This window comes from Aedes albopictus, chromosome 3 (assembly GCF_035046485.1).
Source record: "Aedes albopictus strain Foshan chromosome 3, AalbF5, whole genome shotgun sequence".
In the NCBI taxonomy this organism is placed as follows: domain Eukaryota; kingdom Metazoa; phylum Arthropoda; class Insecta; order Diptera; family Culicidae; genus Aedes; species Aedes albopictus.
In genome coordinates this window covers 70,641,819-70,661,605 of record NC_085138.1, presented here as the reverse complement: position 1 = coordinate 70,661,605, position 19,787 = coordinate 70,641,819, and the positions used below count along the sequence as shown (strand labels likewise).

The 19,787-nt window shown below is 40.4% G+C and overlaps 1 protein-coding gene across 3 annotated transcripts in view; it reads left to right on the top strand.

Annotated features, from left to right (window-relative positions):
* The first annotated feature begins 244 nt into the window (after nt 1-244).
* Nucleotides 245-19,787, top strand: part of LOC109427093 (mucin-2) — a 261,695-nt gene continuing 242,152 nt past the window's right edge. The window contains exons 1-2 of one of the 3 annotated variants that reach the window (XM_062859095.1): nt 245-488; nt 13,945-14,622. The gene's annotated coding sequence lies outside the window, so the exon portion shown is untranslated. Of the gene's footprint in view, nt 508-13,944; nt 14,623-19,787 lie in introns of all 3 variants that reach the window. The other 2 variants (XM_062859096.1, XM_062859098.1) reach the window with 2 other exon arrangements.

Here is a 19,787-nt window from a genome sequence, read left to right as displayed (position 1 = left end):
ATATTTGTATGAAATTTATTACGAAAAATTACCATTTTTCAAAAATCTCGCCGGGGCGACCTCTAAACGTCATTTTTGAAAGTTGCCGTCATACAAGAGTTTGTTTCTAACACCCTTAGCTATCATTTGCAGGGTGAGCCCCCTAGGTTTTTGACCATGTGCAATTTTGGGACAACCTAGTGTGTACTCTCATCCATCCGACCCGATGATCGTCGCCGTCGTCGTCCGCCACACTCTTGATCTTCGCGCGCACAACCGCCCGGTCGTCGATCGAATCGAGCTCGCGCAACATTCTGTAAAGCAAAGCTTGATCGCAGCAGTCGAGTGAAAGATTTCGTTGCGTGCGGAAGCAAGTAACCTGTTCTCTAGAGCTTGCTGGTTGCTCTCTGCGAGGAGCGTTTTGTTGTGTGCTGTTTTTTTTTTGTGTGTGGATTCTGAAGCCATTCGGTTCTGAGGGGTTTTTCGGTTTCCCTGGAATAATTAACTGCGTGAGTAGTGTGGGAAAAGGTGAAGATAATGAATTGTGAAAAGCATTAAGGGCAAGTGCGCAAATGAAAACAACCGAACGCAAAAAAAAGGGGCGCATCGAGAAACCGAATTAAGTGACATGTGATTCTGGGCTGTCGGTGCGGAAGCGACAAAGCGGTTCTCAGAATGAACGAAGAATAAGCAAAACCAGTGGAATTTTTCGCACTTGTGAAATACTAAAGGAGCAGAACCTAAAAGTTTGGGAGTGTGTTTGTGCGGTTGTGGACCCGCGAAAAGCAGAAAAAACTCGTCTGAATTAATGAAACCAGCCAGAGTCGTTTTGGCCAGTGTTCTTACGCTGGTGCTTGAGAAGAAGGATTCGAAAAAGGAGAAACCAGTCGCGTAGCGCGTCCAAAAGCAGTTCTCCCGTGCGGTGGCAGCAGTAGCAACGGCAGCAGAAGCAACGGCAACCTTCACTTTTACGCAATCTAATTAGGACGAATCTATCATGTGAGCATTTGAAAATGTTTAATGTGACACAGATGTCAAAGTAGTTAAAAATCATTTTTTTGATTATCTTAATTGGAGAATCAATATAAGATTCTTGGTTTCTTTTTTTTAATCTTTATTGGTATCTCAAACAATTATTACATTTAACGACACTTAGGTGTTCTGTGCACCATCATCGTAATTTGGTAAAAAAATAGTAGAAGTTTTTATAAATTTTTATTTATACCGCCAGCCGGGATAACTTTAAGCCAAAGTCAAGAAAGATGCTTCCCTCAAAATTCTAACATTTATCAAAGTGATTATCAAAAAGTTGATAGTATATGGTAAATATAACTTGCGTTGACCATCCGATGTAGGAAAAAAGTCACATTTAGTTAGTTCCCCATTAAGAAAACCCTGGGCTTGGATTATATCTTCCAGGAAGCTTTGATTTCAGGCATGTAGTCGATGTGCTTTGCAGTAATGATTGGAATAGCTGAATGTATAATCAATGGCAAACAATTCTGTAAAAATCAGACCTTCAAGTCATCTGATATTGTTATACTGATCATAATGCTGCATAGTATATCGAACATTTGTCGAAGTCATTTATGTGCCGGGAAAATATAATTCCAAGTTGGTGAGAATATTACAAACTGAGGGAGGGTAATAGGCCCAGTCAGACCCCTGAATGGGCAATGTGGGTTAGTGTATGGGAATGCCATTGAAGGTTTGTAATATTCTCCGAGGCTTTCGAACAGTGCTGAAAATTTCATTTCGTCATATCTAAATTCAACCACCTACAGCTTATTTTAGAAGCTGAACCTGCGAATATGGTATATGGAAAACTTGTGCGACTAGACCAGTTCTGCAAGAAAATCACGGAAAAATTGCTATTTTTCAAATATTTAAAGTAAATGTCACGGACTACCTTTGAAAAATGCCAAATGATATTCACGGTGAATATCATTTGGCATTTTTCAAAGATAATCCGTGACATTTACTTTAAATATTCGAAAAATAGCGGTTTTTTCGTGACTTTCTTGTAGAACTGGTCTATTCGCACAAGTTTTTCATATACCATATTCTCAGGTTCAGCTTCTAAAATTAGCTGTAGGTGATTGAATTTAGATATGACGAAATGAATATTTCAGCACTGCTTTCGAAATCCAACAGGGCGCGTCCCCGGGTTGCGGATAGGGGGAAAAGGGAGATTTTTCGCATTTGTACTGTGGTCAGCCAATGTGGTATTATCTACTATGGTGTTGTAGTGCGAATGAATGATCTCATTCTATGGGAATTCGAACCTTGTAATGTATTGTTTATTAACTACAATTTTCTAAGCTTGACAAGGTTTTGAAGACAAACATGTGATGAGAGAATTGCCTAATAGGAAAGTCACATCAGCAAAGCTTTTACATATGCAAATGCTATCCATGGGGTCATGTCTAGCATTTAATATGTATGGCAATGACTGGTTCTTACCTAGCAGGGGTACTACAAGACCACGCGGACAATTCGATTAAAGGCTTGATTGGGGATAATATATTTTCCAGTACTGAAGGGACATTTTTTCCGGGGTGACTGGCGAGTCGGAGAGGGTAGAAGTTTCCGTTTGTTATAATTGACAAAATAAACAATCGGACGCTTTTTCTTCCTTTGACTTGCTTGGTATTTTGTGGATTATTGTTTTTTTGGTTTTAGAAGGTATGCGATTCACTATTGAGCCTTAAAATTTATTTTGCATCTGAATAGCATTGATATTGTCAAGTCTGTACCAACACCCTAATCCCACACCAAAATACCCTTTTCCTATCCCATGGCGTTTATGTGGTCAGCAAAGACTATTCAGCCATTACCCCTCCTTATCATCGGCTTTGGACTGACTTGCGCTCTCATTGCCCCACCAAATGCTGCAAAATGAAAATGAAAATGAAATTTAGTTAGTTCCCCATTAAGAAAACGTAATCTGAATTTTATGGTTAGGCGTACTCTGCCGTTCTACGCCCTATTGTTCCATGTTATATGGGATTCCCATATAACATGGGACAATTGGGCGTAGAACGGCAGCTCTGTACAATATCATTGTTTCCATATGTCCAGTAGAAAACAGCTGTACACCGAAAATCTAATGAATTGCTGTTTTCTTGGTGTATTGATCAGTTGTTTCAGAAAATAATATGAGATTTCATAGCTTCTTTAGGCTCATATCTCTTTTTCAAAAAAAAAAAAAAAATTGTATGTAAACTTAACTCAAAGTTGCCAAATTTTTAAAACAAATGAATATAAACTTACGGCAGTGTCGCTGGAAATTGGGTCAACCAAATTTTAAAATGAGAGCGGTAATATAACCTATTTTCTATTGGTTTTCAACTGCTTTTTACCGAACTTGGCTTAAAAAATCTAGGAAAAAAGTTATTAAATTAACTCTTTATGTCATCGACCAAAAGTTTGGGGTCATCCCTCAATATGATGTATCAACCAAAAGTTTGGGGTCACTATCGTAAAACATGGGAAAGTGATTTGGTGATATCTTCGTCGTCTATAGTTCAATTTTAATTATTTTTGGCTCATTTCAAAGATAATTTACCAAATTTACGTTTGATGTCTTTAACTTAACGTATTTAACGATTTTTGTATATAAAAATGTTACATTTCATCACATTTAAAAAAATGAGGCAACTTTACGTTAAGTTTTAGTATGTAAATTTCAACAAATAGGGTCTTGTACCATTTTTTTTTATTCTTTGTTGGGTATATAAGTCACTGCGACCAGCTTTTAGATCTATTGTGACAAATGCCCCTGTTTTATTTGGCTATGTCAAGTTGACGTATCGCCATTGGTAGTAGCAATAATCGAAACTTGACTGTTAGCTTGATCCCAACACGGTGCTACAGTTCGAATGAAATGTACCACCGCATTGGGATTTGTTCTCCAGACATCAAAGGGTTCTATCAGCCCCTTGTCGAAGAACCTAATTCTTTTAGCTGCAATTGCCGGGCAACGGCACAACAAATGCTCCGAGTCTTCTGTATCTATGCCGCAAAAGCGACACCTATCATCTTGAAGCTTTCCAATCAGCTTCAGATGATACCGGCTCGGACAATGACCTGTTAATAGGCCAGTAAAAGAACTGAAATCTTTTTTAGAAAGTTCTCAAATTTTGCGAGTGTTTGAAACGTTCGGCTTTATGAAACATTTCGACTGCCTCGCAGAAGTGGTGTTTTCCCAGTTGGATTTTATTTTCTCATGTTCCCATGTTTTAAACTCCATTCTGAGAGAACAACCAGACACACCACAAAATGGTTCAGGTCCTATGAATTGATGAGACGATCCTAGTCTCGCTAACATATCGGCTTGTTCGTTTCCTTCAATTCCACAGTGCCCTGGAACCCAAAATAGCTTTACCTGATTTCGACAAGCTAATTGTTGAAGTGATTGAATACACTCCCAAACATGTTTAGAAGTGCATGTTGCTGATTTCAAAGCATTGAGAGCTGCTTGGCTATCAGACATCATGCAAATTGTTGAATGTCTGTCTGTAGTTTCTGCGTAAGCAAATATTACTGCATTCTAAAATCGCCTGAATTTCAGCCTGAAAAGCTGTAGGCCATTTGCCATGGGGTGGGACACTCGATCTCGTATTACAAATATTACCAATATTAGCTAATATAAATGCTGATATTAGAAATATTATCAAGTGCTCATTGGTTTGTTGGCGTTGATGGCAGATGTCAAAACATTATTGTTGAATTAGGTAAACCAACATCATTTGAACACTCGAACCGGTACAGCATTTGTGTTTTCTTCTGCTTCCAGATAGTGGGCCGGAATCTACTATAACCTAATATAACACAGCGCAACATTTTTTTGTCTCAAGAGCAAACTTACGTGTCTCCGAAGGATTTTGGGCCGCTGAATCCGAATCCGGGCTCAGATTTGCTCTAACACGTCACAATTTTGAGCTATAGGCCACTGCATTGTTTTGATTTTGTATGGGATTTTGAAGTTTCTTGGCCTTGTTGCTTACAAAATTTCTATAAGAGTAAAAGAGAAGGAGAGAATTTCATGCAGGGCACTGCATGAAACACCTCAATTTATAGGGCAAAATATGCGATTTTGGGCTTTTTTGACTGCAAGCCATTAAGCTTGGAAATATTTTTTTTAAGCAATCATAAGGTTAATTGGTCAATTAACATCTAAATTAACGACTCATGCAAAATATTTCGTTTTACCTAATCAAATTTGATAGATTTAAGCATTTTATGTTAGTATGAAAACTTGCATGCAACTTTTGGAGGGTGACTTGTATGGGAAATATCGTATCTAGCATAAATCGCTCAAAACTATCAAATTCGATTTTATAAAACGAAATATTTTGCATGAGTCGTTGATTTAGATATTGATTGACCAATTAACCCTTTGATTGCGTAAAAAAAAATATTTCCTTGCTTAATGGCTTGCAGTTAAAAAAGTCCAAAATCGCATATTTAGCCCTATAAATTGAGGTATAGCTCAAAATTGTGACGTGTTACAGCAAATCTGAGCCCGGATTCGGACTCAGCGGCCCAAAATCCTTCAGAGACACATAAGTTTGCTCTTGAGACAAACAAAAAGTTAATTTTTGTTACGCTGTGTAACCTAAGAGTTATATTCTTGTATTACAATGATGTTCTTCACGTGGGACGGCAAAGCTAGAGCCGCATAATGGAATCCAAAACACAACTGAACATTGTTTTACAGAGGGCTTTTAGTTTTGATCGGAGACTGGGACCACTTCCGCTTGGGGGTCGATTGGGAGAGCCTCGTAGGCTGGAGACCTGGCCTGGAATGCTTCAAATCATAAGAAATTAGTATTCCGGATGATGCCAGTAATTTTTGGTTGTCGTGGTCCATCTTTGGCTCGAAACTGCTCGGAACATCCATACAATGTATAAACATTAAAATGAATCAAAATTAATACTAAATTATAACAAATTGTTAGATTTATTGCTGGTATAGTATTGAACAAAGTTTTTTTATGTCCAAGTAGATCAGCCTATCCATTTAGCGGGTCAGTGTTAGCCATTGCTAATCCTTTCCAGAACATGTGTAGGAGCTCGGATTCACGCCGGCCCTCTGGCAGGTCGACATGAAATCCATACGGCTGGCGCGGCCTTCACCAATTGATTAGTTAGGGTTCTCACAGGTGAAAATGGTCGCGATTGTATTTCAATACTGTTTTGTTGAGAGGTTGAATTTGGTCGTGTTTTGGATCCCACTTAAAACTGTGCGCCGCCTGGATGTGTTCCCAGAAACAGGTTAATCAGAAATTGAAAAATAATCTCAGCTGAAAGTTTAATTATTAAGATAATGATAATAACTTACCGTATGGGACTGCACTCGGGACCGCATTTATCAATATATTTACCTTCATATGTCAGTAGTGTTTCTAGGTCTTTGTGTAGAAGAAAATCACAGCCACCTTGATGTGCATCATCGATATTACTGAACTAATATAATATTAATCGATATTAATAAATATTACTACCAATATTAGTGAGTGTCCCACCCCATGCCATTTGCCCATAGGAATTGATATGTTGATCCCGGGGCCAATCACTCCTGCGCCTACTTGATCGTTCAATTTCGAACCATCAGTATAAAATACGATTGATCCTGGGTGTAGTTCTGGGCCACCATTTGTCCACAGATTTCGCCCTGGAGTAATCACTTCAAAAGAGCGATCAAAATTGTATCTTTTGCTCATCCAATCACTATTATTAACGATTAGAGAGTCGATACTAATTGTTTTAAGAATACTGAGATGCCCTCTCAGGTCACCATCAAAGAGTTGTGTAGTTCTTTTGAGCTTCAATACACTCTTTGCAGCTTCTAATTGTACAAATTGATGCAGTGGAAGGAGGTGAAGTAAAGTGTTAAGCGCTTTAGACGGTGTACTTCGCATTGCACCAGTAATTGAAAGAGTAGCTAATTTTTGAAGTTTTTCAAGCTTTTTTTGTGCTAATCTTTCATTTGTTTTTGGCCACCAGACTAGTGACGCATAGGTAACTCTGGGTCTCACAATTGCCGAGTAAATCCAGTGGATCATTTTCGGTTTCAATCCCCATTTTTTACCAAAAGTTTTTTTACTGATCCATAGAGCACTTGTAGCTTTACCAACTACCTGCTCAAGATGTAAATTCCAATTAAGTTTGCTGTCTAGATATACTCCAAGATACTTGACTGTATTTGAAAGTTCCAAAAAGGTTCTTTTCAATTTCAAATTAGTAATTGATAATTTTCTCCGTCGTGTAAACGGTACGATCGTGGTTTTAGAAGGATTTATGCTCAATCCTTCCTTATCGCACCACGAGGAGACTAAATTTAATGCAGTCTGCATTCTGTTAGTGATAACGTTGTCATATTTACCACGAACTAATATGACTATGTCATCAGCGAAGCCAATTATTTCGAAGCCCTGTGCTTCCAGGTTTTTGAGGAGATCATCGACTATCAAAGACCACAATAGAGGTGATAGCACGCCTCCTTGTGGGCACCCTTTAACAGCTCTAACAGTAATAAATGAGCTGCCAAGGTTAGATGATATCTCTCTTTTTGATAACATTTCTCCGATCCAATCAACAATGCATCTGTCAAAACCACGTCTTGACATAGCATTCCTCATTGAATCGTAAGATGTGTTATCGAACGCTCCTTCAATATCAAGGAACGCAGCAAAAGAAATCTCCTTTGCCTCAAAGGATCTTTCTAATTTTGTAACCAACTTATGAAGTGCAGTTACCGAAGATTTGCCCTCTTGATATGCAAATTGATTTTGGCTCAATGGGTTTTTTGCTAAATATGACGATTTGATATACTCGTCTAGTAGTTTTTCCATTATTTTCAACATAATGGACGATAAACTAATAGGTCTAAAGGATTTTGGTGATAATTTATCCTTCTTATTTGCTTTGGGAATAAAAGTGACCCGCACTTCTCGCCAAGCTGTAGGAATGTAGTCTTGTACCATTTGGGCAGGTGTGCCTATTTTGGGCACTTTCCGCTATAACTAAGTCAAATTCAAACCGATTTATTTGAATTTTTGTACAGAGTTAGATACTGTACGTGCCTAACTCTATACAAAAATTCAAATCAATCGGTTTGAAATTGACTTAGTTATAGCGGCAAGTGCCCAAAATAGGCACACCTGCCCAAATGGTACAAGACCCTATATATGGTTCAATGTCTATGCAGTAAGTACCATTCAATATGTTTCAAATAAGCTAAGACGAATTAAAATTGGATGAAAGATGACAAAGATATCTACAAATCAATTTTCCATGTTTTAGGATAGTTTTGGTCGATGACATCAAGGGTTAATTTACTTAATAACTTTTTTTCTAGATTTTTCAGCTAAATTCTGTAAAAAGCAGTTGAAAACCAATAGAAAATAGGTTATGTTACCGCTCTCATCTTTAACCCTAAAAAGGATACCTCCATGGCCTCAGTTTCGTCACCTCGCTGAGTGTGTTCCATCAAAGACGAGCTCTGAAAGGCGCCTGGGGTCCAATGGACCCCAGGTATCCCTTTTAGGGTTAAATTTGGTCGACCCAATTTCTAGCGACACTGTTTATATTCATTTTTTACAAAATTTGGCAACTTTGGGTTAAGTTTACATACAATTTTTTTTTAAAGTTGTTTCTTTTAAATCATATTCAAAGTTTTTTTGACTTACGCCTCGACCTTTTTTACGTCCATGCTTGGCTAAGCGACAAAAAATTCTACCGATAAGACATTGAGCAAACTCAACAGTTTTATATTTTCTAAAACATCTTCGTGATTGGGAGAAGTGTACAAAAATATAAAAATGTGTATTTTGATCATTATTTTGTCGGTAGAATTTTTTTTCGCTAAGCCAATAGTGGACGTAAAATAAGGTTTGGGTGTATTGTCTTTTGAATGAAACCTAGGGTTTTGAAATCGGACGCAAATTGGCGGAGATATGGACTTAAAAAATTGACATGTTTTTGAGGGGGTTACCCCAAACTTTTGATCAGGAGTGTGTATGTCAATAAACATAAAACAAATATTAGACTGATATTGAATTATATGCTATTTGATCAAATATATGATACAAAACCTCTGTTCAATTGAGGTACTATTAGACCTATGAAAGCTAAACAATCAAATCAGATCCACTTTTGACAGCTAAGGATCAGCCTAAGAAGAACACCGATCAATAAACGTGCGTGATCAAGAAGTTAAGATCGAATCAGATCGCAGTCTGACAATCAAGCAGGTAGCTAGAAGCATTATTTGAACTCCTACTTCTGAATGACGGACGATTAGAGTGGAGATTTTTTTTTTCTCGTGGGTCCCTACGAGTGAGCGGCTTCTAGCGTGACTATACGCAAATCAAGTCGAGGGTTGCTGGCATCCGTTCTGTTACTCCCTGTGATCAAATATTTGCCGTTTCGCGTCGCACATCGATTGGTTTCACACCGCACCGCGGTGGTCCAACCTAGAGTTAAGTTTCGATGGATTAGAATCCACGGATGCGAGATGGGTAACCTGCTATAAGGTAGTCTCCTCCTCGCTTCGAGGGGGCTGCTGCCCTAGGTGCTAGCTCTCTTAATTGGTGTGTAATTAGTCTATTATGAGGTAATTCGTTCGTCAGATGGCGGAAATGATTTTCGCTTTTCGGCGTGTTATAATTGCCCGACTTATAGTGTGTTTATTGTCGCACAAGAATGAACTGATTGACTCGAGGCGGATTAGAGCTATTCGGTAGGATAATTTTGTTGTGACTGATGGATACTTCTGATAGGTGTACACGCAATTACCTTTATTTAAGTCAAGCGTTTTTTAGGGAAATATGGTTTCAGATACTGGGTGTTTAGATAAGATAATATAAGAGGTTGATTCTAACCTTAAAGTGGCTTACATTAACTCCGCAATGTTTTGAGATGTAGATCAACAAGAAACGAATTTGGAATGTCCAAAACTCGTCAAACTTTTTTAATTCAATCCTGAACACCCAGGACCGAAATAAGAGATCTACATCTTCGTCGATTGTCCGCCATTGCCGTGACCTGTGGCCAGGTCAAATTTCCGTCGACTTCCTTTATTTATTTGTTGAGGCTGCGCCGCCATGAGCCTCTGGGTCTGCCACTGCTGCGATGTCCTGCTGGGTTCCAATGTAACGCTTGCTTGCAGATGCCTCTACGTAGCGTATGTCAGACCTACTTCCACTTTCGGTCCCGAATTTCTGTCGCTATCGGCTTTTGATGACATCGACGTAACAGCTTGGCATTGGATATTCAATTGTGAGGCCACCACGCACGAATTATATACCGCAGGCATTTATTGATGAATACCTGCAGCCGTTGAGTGTTCTCCGCTGATACACACCAGGTTTCACTTGCGTACAGAAGGAGCAAAAACTTCACTGGTGCGTCAAATAATCTGACTATTTTCCATACATTTCCTTAACCCGCAAATACAGTCCTCGCCTTCTTGATCCGTGTACCTATGTCGATATTGGTGCCACCATTTGTCTACCAAGATATTAGAAGGTTTCAACATGCCCTACATACTTATTTCCAGCTACCGTGAACCTGGAAATGTTGTTTAAATCAAACGATTTGATCTTGTTGACGTTGATGGTGAGACCTGCTGCCGAGGAGCGATCGACAAGATCATCGAGCTTACTCTGAGTATCAGAGCGCCGTTGTGCTTTCTTATGAGAGCAACGTCATCAGCCAGTTCGAAGTCATTTAGGTGCTCCATGGTGAGGCGCTACCACAGAAACCCATGATTTGCTTCACGGTCAATACTATTTCGTCGATTACGATGAGGAACAGTAGCGATGATGTCTCACTCCAGCAACGGCCCGGATGGGATCGGGCAAGACACCGTTGTGCAGTACTCTGCACGAAAATGTCCTGTACTGTGCTTTAATGAGGCCGATTTTTTTTTCTTGGGGACACCCTTGCGCCTAAGGGCTGACAATACTGATAAAGTAATACGACATGCACCATACAAAGGACGCGGGATATACCACACTAGATCAAATATTGGTCGCAGTGGTTATGCCCCGAATAGAGAAACAAAAGGCTCCCCAGCACATGTTTTTGTGATTGAGACGGTCGAAAGCTTTTTCGTAATCAATGAACATCTGGTAGAGAGACTCTTGGAATTCATTGATTTGCTCCAGAATGATACGGAGCGTGACAATATGGTCCACACAGGAACGTCCGGCACGGAATCCTGCTTGCTGCCGTCGGAGAGTTGCGTCATTCTTCTCGTGTATCCGAATAAGGATCACTTTACAGAGGACTTTGAGAACGATCCACAACAGCATGATACCCCGCTGATTATCGCATACAATCAGTTCACCATTTTAGGGTATCTTTACTAAGACACCTTGCATCCAGTCGGCCGGAAATATCGCGGTTTCCCATATGTTGCAGTACAATTGATACAGCAGTTGTGCAGATACTGTAGGATTAGCTTTGAGCATCTCAGCTGATATGTGATCGAACCCCGGGGCTCTGTTTGATTCCATCCTACGGATGGCTGTTTCTATCCCCTGCACCGATGGAGCTTCGGTATTGACACGGGTGATGCGTCGAACCCTTGGCGGGTCATGCTGAGGTGATGACGGCGTAGCCAACACTTGAAAAGGTTTTCCAAAATGCTCAAACCAGTGTTTCAACTGGTCACCCGGGTCGGCCAATACCTGTCCAGACGTGTCTTTCACGGGCATCGTAAAATTCATCTTAGACCCACTAAGGCGACGTGAAACATCGTAGAGGAGACGGATTTCGCCGGCGTTTGCGGCTTTCTCGCCTTCGTCGGCTAGGGAATCCGCCCACGCCCGTGTTCCGTCCACATCAGCGTTTCACTTCCTTCTCGAGAGCCGAATAGCGCTGACGGGCTACGACTTTGGCTCCTCGTGTTTTCGCTCGCTCTATTATGGCTTTGGCGTTCTTTCGCTCCTTTATCTGCCTACTACAGGTGTCTTCTGTGATCCACTACTTTTTCAGGGTGCGTAGCTCACCCAAATTATTCCCGCCGGTGGCGATGAAGGCGTTCTAGAAGGCGCTCCATTGATCTACGCTTCCACCTTCTGGAATATTCGCAGCATGGTTCTCCAGTTCCTCGACGAAGGACCTCTTCACCGCAGCGTCTTCCAGTCGGTGTGTGTTGAACCGGCGCCCGATTTCTCCTCCTGTCGATGGATCCTCGCAATGCGCAGCTGGATCTCGCCGATTACGAGATGATAGACGGAATGTGGGCGCTACGTTTGTTCCGCACATCAAGAAGGCTCCGTCTCCATTTTCGGTGATGCAGATGTGATCGATTTGATTTTCCGTGACGCCATCACGGGAAACCCATGTCCCTTTGTGCACCGGTCGATGGGGAAGGAGCGATCCCCTAATCACCATGTCATTGTTGCCACAAAACTCTGCAAACTGCTCACCGCTCTCGCCCATTTCTTCGAAATCATGGTGTTCTATAACGTTGAAGTCGCCCATGAGGATCTTGATATCACATTTTGTTATCTAGCCCTCGACATTATTCAGTTGGCTGTAAAAGTTCTCTTTGTCTTGCAATTTGGCACGTACCTAACATTGGATCATGTTAAGGTTTCAAACCCGTGTTCTGAATCTGGCTACAATTATCTCTCATCAATAGGTTCGCAAACAGTAGGTTGTTGGCCTAAGGTCCCCTATCCACCGTGGTGGGGCTGCTACCTTAGGTATAGCTTCCGGTGGAGGAGCATTTCATACTCTGCCGCCGGATGCCAGAAAAGACGCTGTTTGAGCCGCTCCTTGGTGCTTCTAGGTGAACAGACGTTCGAGACGTACATACCTCCTCAATCTAGCTGAAGTCAGAAGGACAACAGCCCCCAGGCTGCACTACCAACTAAGCACACTTCTCTTAGTTGACGCGACGAGGACCAGAGCTATGCTAGACGTTCTCCTTATCGACTCCTCGTTTTGCAGCCCATGGAATGACCACGTTGAAATGGGATTCGCATTTGTTTATAGGTATATGTGATGAAACTGTAAACGTTTCCTCAAAATTGGATATCAGGCATTACCTTCAAAAATATTTCTCCTTTCATACGATTTCCTTCTTCCTGGACAAACAGTCTGGATTTTTACAACGGGCACATTTTTTCGTGTTTGTATACAAAAACAAAAAAATAGTGTTTTCATTCTCGATAAACCATGTGCTTCCTTACGCGTGCGTGCAACACATCTGCCACTTGTTTTGTTAGTTTATAAAAATAAATAAGCCACCTTTAGGCATGATAAACGGCTCTTGACTGCCCAATGCATTTATATCATTATGAATATACATATTCAAACTACATTTCCTACTTAACAATGACTATTGGCTAATGAATTTCGCAATTTTAATCGATAGTGTGCAGTCAATATTGGCACATGTGTTCAATTTCGAAACATCATTTTCCGACGACTGTGCACGGACTGTGGACTTCTGCTGCTGTGTGCTATTACAGCTGAAATAACTTATTTACCTTGAATCAAAATGACTCGTTTCTGATCCTACGTTGCTAGAGTCGTCGGTCGGTTTGGTGCGCAAGCAGACCATAAAGTCAAACACCCAGTAAGTGAAAGGTGAATTCATTCGTCGTCGCATGGTGCAGTAGACACTCGTTCCTAATGGCTTACAGAATTTAGCAAAATACATAGATCTCAGGTGTAGATGTTTTTACGAAGGAACGCAAACTGCCACGAGCACTGCATACAGAGTTCTCCGTTCATAAACCTTAGGTTGAAGATTTGCTGTTTGCGGCTGCCACCGTGGAGTGCTCGTAAATGATTAATTAAATTCACATGAAGTGAACCGTACATTTGCAAAGACCCCAAACACTGACATTTTAAATCCCTTTAGAATTTCCCAAGTGCGAAGAATTCCTTCCCGGACTGATTCATCAGATGTGCTAACATTTTTCCCCCTGCGTGCAGATCTACCCAGCCTGGATAGCCAACGACGTCACCAATTCCGGAAATCAATGTGGCTTATTCAAATTTGAATGTCCAACCACATTCTAGTGAGTGAGTGAGTGAGTGACTGAACAAAAACCTGAAACAAAGTGAGGCAACAAAATTCTTCTAGTTTTGCTGCCGGAGATCAACTTGATCAATCCGAACAACCACGCGTTCTCGTCGTTGTCGTCTGGAGTCGGCCCCAACAATAAAAACGACTTGCCAGTTGGTAAACTGAAAGTGAAACGTTTTCGTCTTAACCTTTAGGCTCTTAGCGCCTAGCAGCGAGTAGTGTTGTGCACAGCTTGGGAAGTGGTGTGAGTGATCCGAACCTTACTTGAACCGCCCGGCTACCAGGTGGTGGCGGAGATTTTCGTTTCGGTGCGGCGCGTGTTCTAAGTGCACACCCGGCCACATAGGCTGTTGTGTCTTGACGGGCGAGAGGCGAGGCGCGCTTGGTCAGTGTCAGACGGTTGAGACTCCGCAGTTAGTGCAACGCGTAGTGTTCGCGATCTTGTTGCTGTTGTTGTGTCCGGAAAAAAGTTTACCGTTTAAAACGCGTCTCTATTGGCCCCCACACGGACTGGACTGAAATTGCACTCGCCGCGCCGCTAGCCGCGAGGAGAGGACCGGAGGAGAAATAAATTTACGCCCAAGGTAAGTGTGAGTTTGCTAAGTAAATGGTTCGAAAAGCTTTAAGAGGTTGTTTACGAGAAGCAATACAGTTGGTACATATGTATATATATTTTTTTTACCAAAAGTTCTTGAGATGGAGAACCGTGGGTTTTGGCTACGGTTTGCAACGCTTGAAAACAGTGATCGTTAATTGCTACCGTGAAATTTAGCACCTTGGGTGGGAATTTTCGTCGGTTTACTAAAGTATCTTTCATTTTGAACAAGGCTGGTACAATGGTAAGTTCAATTTAGATTTTTTCATGAACTTACAGGCTATCAAATATTAAAATATAATTGATATTGTTATCAATGTTGTCATGTGTTATAGGTATAGCTTTAAAAGTTTTATAATTTTTCATAAATTTAACCAACATTCATCTAAGGTTCCGATAAGTTTCTAAATAAATTTCTAGTGAAACCCCTGTAAAAATCCACAGGGCGTTCTTTAAGGAATCTCTATCAGGACCTATCAGACATAATTCTCTGTGTTTCTTGAAAAATCTAGAAAGTCTTTTAAGATTTTGAAATGGAATTTTCAATAAACCCCTGAAAAGATCTTAATGATAAGTATGTACGTACAAGTAATTCATAAATAGTGATAAAATTATGGAGGTTAAACTTTGTGGGGTACTGGATCGCGCTAGAAAATCCCGAATGAAATCAGAGAGTAGTTTCTTGAATAATATCTTAAGTTAGTTTTTTTTATAAAGATATACAAAATACAGAGAATAATACAACATTTTTAGACAATTTTCAAAATAATCAGAATCAATTTAAGTAGAATGCTGTGGACAAATTCTTTGAAGATTACTTCGAAAAAAGTTCGAGTATCGCCTGGAAGCAATCGCTAGATAGGAATACATTTCTTGGGAGAACCCTTGTAAATTATTCCAAATAATTAACAGAGTTCCTCCCTGCTACAAGGAGAAAATACTGAAGAAATGTCCAGAAAAACCGTTTCTCCGCGCTTGTTCTCCAAAGTCATCCAGGTTTTGGAATTCTTTTTCCTCTTTTAAGATGGCTGCATTACAATCTCGCAGCATATTTTGTTTTATAGTAAGATGAAACCACTCTGGATCTTCCATGGAGTGCACAATTTTTTTCACTCATTTTCACATCCATCTTGGCCGCAACAAACCATACGACTAAACAATTTATAGGATGTAAACAATTTACTTCAAAGAGCAATAAAATTTGATTGGGGTGGGTGGTTTCATCCCATGCTTTCTCACAAGATTCCTTTCGCATCTTCTTCAATTCCTCCCGGATTCCCGGGGATTCTTCCGGATGCCTACCATTATTTTTACAATACTTGAACAATTTTTCCCGTATTTTGCCTTGTGAATCTTCTAGAATTCTTGAATTCTTTTTTCACGGGGATCCTACAGAATTTCATTCCAGAAGTTTCTTCAGGGTTTTTTTTCGGTATTGCTCTTAAAGATTCCTCCTGTGTTTTTTCCAAAGATATTTTCATCGGATTTCTACCGGAATTTATCCAGAGATCACCGCATAAGTTTTTTTAAAGAATACAATACCTCAGATGTTGTCACGGAGTTTCTCCTAAAGTTTCTTTCAAGTCTCCTGTTGAGGATTTTCCGCGATCATTCCGGTGTTCCTCCAGGAGCTCTTCTCGGAACTTCTCCCAGAGTTGCTACAGAAATTACTCCAAGGGTTTCTATTAGAGCCCCTCCATAGATTTCTGAGGGATTTTTCGAGATTTTGCTGCAGGAGTTCGTCCTGGAAGCGTTCCGAAGCTTTTCCTGTAATTTCCCCCAGGATTTCTACAGAAGTTTCAGCTGAGATATTTCTCTTGGAGTTTATCCCGGGACATCTCTCAGAAAACTCCTTGCGTTATTGATCTCTCAGAGTTTTTCTGATTTCAACCTGGATTTTCTTCTAAGATTTTTTGCGGAATACCTTCTGGTACTTTTTCAGGAGCGTTTGCTGATATTTTTCATGAAGCTTTGGGATTTTTTCCGGAGTTCATGTAGGGATTTTCCAGGAGTTTATGTCTTCTTACGAAATTCGAGAAAGAAATTCCCGGAAAAATATCGGAAGGAATCCAGGTGAATGCTAGTGAGAAGTTCCACTAAGTCTTAATGGAAAAATCTCAAATGAAATTAAAAAGAAAAACTTTTTAAAGCCTAAACCATCTAAAAAAAAAAAAGTTCGGAGAGTACCCGAGAGTAAATATTAAGGAAATTCACGGGGAACTCTGAAAACCTCTAAAAGAAATCCCGGGAGGAACTATAGCTGTAATCCATCTAATCTATTGACTTAAGGGGAAAGTCTTCGGTATACCAATCCGTGTGGTCAATTAATGATATTTTATGAAACTCAACATATATATACATGAAAAAGATGGATAAATTATTAGAGAAATTCCGAAAAAAATCCATAGCTCAGGTGAGATTTGAACTCAAGACCCTTATTCGCTAGACATGTGCTTTTCCAACTAAGCTACCGAGTCAATTAGTTGTCATAAGGTAATTCAAATCTCAACGATCATGTTTCATCCTTCCCTTAACTTGCACCGCAAAGTTTTAAAATGACCGCTTCCAGCGTTTTAAAAATTCCAGAAACCCTCAAAGCCTTAATCCGGTATTGAATTATTACCTACCCAAGTAACAATTTCATTCCTGATTGGTTTTGTTTGATTTTTATTGAGGTTTTTTTACAGCAATAATCAAAACTCGCAGTTTTATGACTGCTTTTATGAAAACCATTGATAAAATGTTTTATAGTATACTTGAAGATATCCATAAAGACAGATTTCAAGAGTAAACAAAACTTTCCGATTTGTAAACCTTCTGGCAATCATTATTACCACAATAAAACTATTAAAACTCTCAACAGATGGCGATCCGTTCGATTAGTAACGACATCTGTTGGTGGAAAAGCAGAACTATGACATTTCTAGGTTTATTGCGGTCATCATAAAAGTAAACTTGCTTTCGTTTTGTTTTCGCTGATTATGCATGGTTGTCGCCATATTGAAGAATTAGCTAACGTGAATGGAAAATAGTTAATTTTGCTCAAATTAGCAATGAATTGATAGTTTGCCACCATTTCCATAACATGCTCACATAAATAAACTCTCTCTGCTTAGTTTTCTAGTGATTCGAGATAGTTTTACTAAATAAACAAATTGATTCATTTCATTCCAAGATGATAATATTCACTATTTTTGAAGCGCATTAATTTTGTGATTCTGCAACCCCAATATTCACGGTAAAATTGAATGCGCATAAGTCTACCAACACAATAACACCTAAAATAATACTTTGAAATGACCGCTTCTACTTACGAATGATGTATCGTCCTGAACTTTGCGTGCCACCGAAGAAGCTTCTCTGCATCTTGAGCTGCCATAGTTTATGTTAAAAAAAACAACAACAATCGAGAATGGGAAATTTTTCTACTAGGTTTTAAAACGGTTTTCTTGCTACTCTTAATGCGGTTTGCAAAACCTCTCCGAGAGTGGTCCATTTAGCCGGAAGATGCTCTTAAAGAGGTTATCAAGAGGTTTTGATGTATAAATCAGTTTTATTGCAAGATTTATTAAATTGGTCATGAAGATCTCTTGTAGAGCCGAATAAAACTTAAAATGTTACTTGGGTAGTATCGTTCTTGAAACCTTCATCCGTGTCCGTTTATTTAGCTCTTAGCAGTGCTTTGAACTCCGAAAGCTAAAGCCGACCTACGTTGGTACCCTCTTCACGCTAGCCAATTGCTTCAAAAAGAAAAACAAACATTCCAAAACTGCTAGCTTCCGCCTAAACTTCAAAACTAAGCGCTCTCGCAATTCCCACCGACCATCATCGTGTCAATAGCACTTCACATTCACACCATACCACCAATAAAAATCAAAGTTGCGCGGGGGCGTCGTCGCAGGAAACTACCGAAGCAAAACCAACCGAAAACGAAAACTTTATTCATTCCTACCACTGAGTCAATCCACCGCGTCGTCGTCATATTTAGAGCAACTCGTTCACTCAACGTGGCGACCTTCGGTACCACATTCTTGAATCACTGAGTGGCTTTACTACAGTGCGACCCTCGCTCCCGTCCAATCCGACCAACTCCCGCACCCAATCAGTGACTGGCTGTTCTCTGCACGCTCAATTGAGCACGAGTTTACGACCATGTGTTGCTGCTGGCTGCAGCCAGCAGCCAGCACACTAGGTTTTGCACACCCCGTGACCCTATTGAGCCAGGTGCTTATTCACCAAACTTCCATGTCGGCCTGACACCCAACCCAAGCCAACCCACCCACTCAAACACATATGCCACCGCTGTATTGCAGTGGAACAGCAAATATCATCATCATCATCTCACCGTCAGCAACATCTCGAATCTAAAAACCATAAACAAAATACCAGCTGGAAGACGACTGCCGCAATCATCTCCGCGCCTAATAACGTGAGAAATAATGCATTATTTATGATAAGACGGACCTCAAATTCGAGAAGCCCTCGCCACGCCGCACCGGAGCCCCGAAACCAGAGTGTGTGAACGTTGTTGTTGTTGCCAGAAGTTGTTTCATCGCGCGCATTCGTCGTCCGTTGCCGGCTGTCGACTATAGGTAGTAGAGGTATGAACCTAAGCTATTGTCAAAACTATGCAAGCACCTCTTCTGGTAAAGCTGGGTCCGCCACCGCACCCGCAGCTTGTGACTTGTAGTCGTACCTACCTTGACTTGCTGTCGGTCGTCGTCGTCGTCGTCATCATCAGTGAACTAGGGCACAACTCGGAGGCGAGAGGTGCCGCAATCAACAGCTATGGGCGTCTGAATCGTTCAAAAATCGTAGTGTCGAATGCGAAACTTGAACTGTTTCTTATTTCGGAACAGCTTGTCGCAGTGGTGTGGTAGATTGGGACTACATGCCGTCATAGATCGGCTCTACAGAGTTCCCAATTCCCACCACTAGCATGGAGTCCTTGAACAGTGTTTGAAATTAGATTTTTGGTTTAGATTTTGAGGTTACCGTTGTTCAAATAAGACATTCTGATTGATTCTGACGAGGATATTTAGATACAGCCTTGAGCAAGGTTAGGTGCCGTAAATGACATAAAACCAAATTCTGGATATCTCAGACCCCCTCGACTCTCATAGACTTTTGTTCATACATAAATTTGGAAATTTG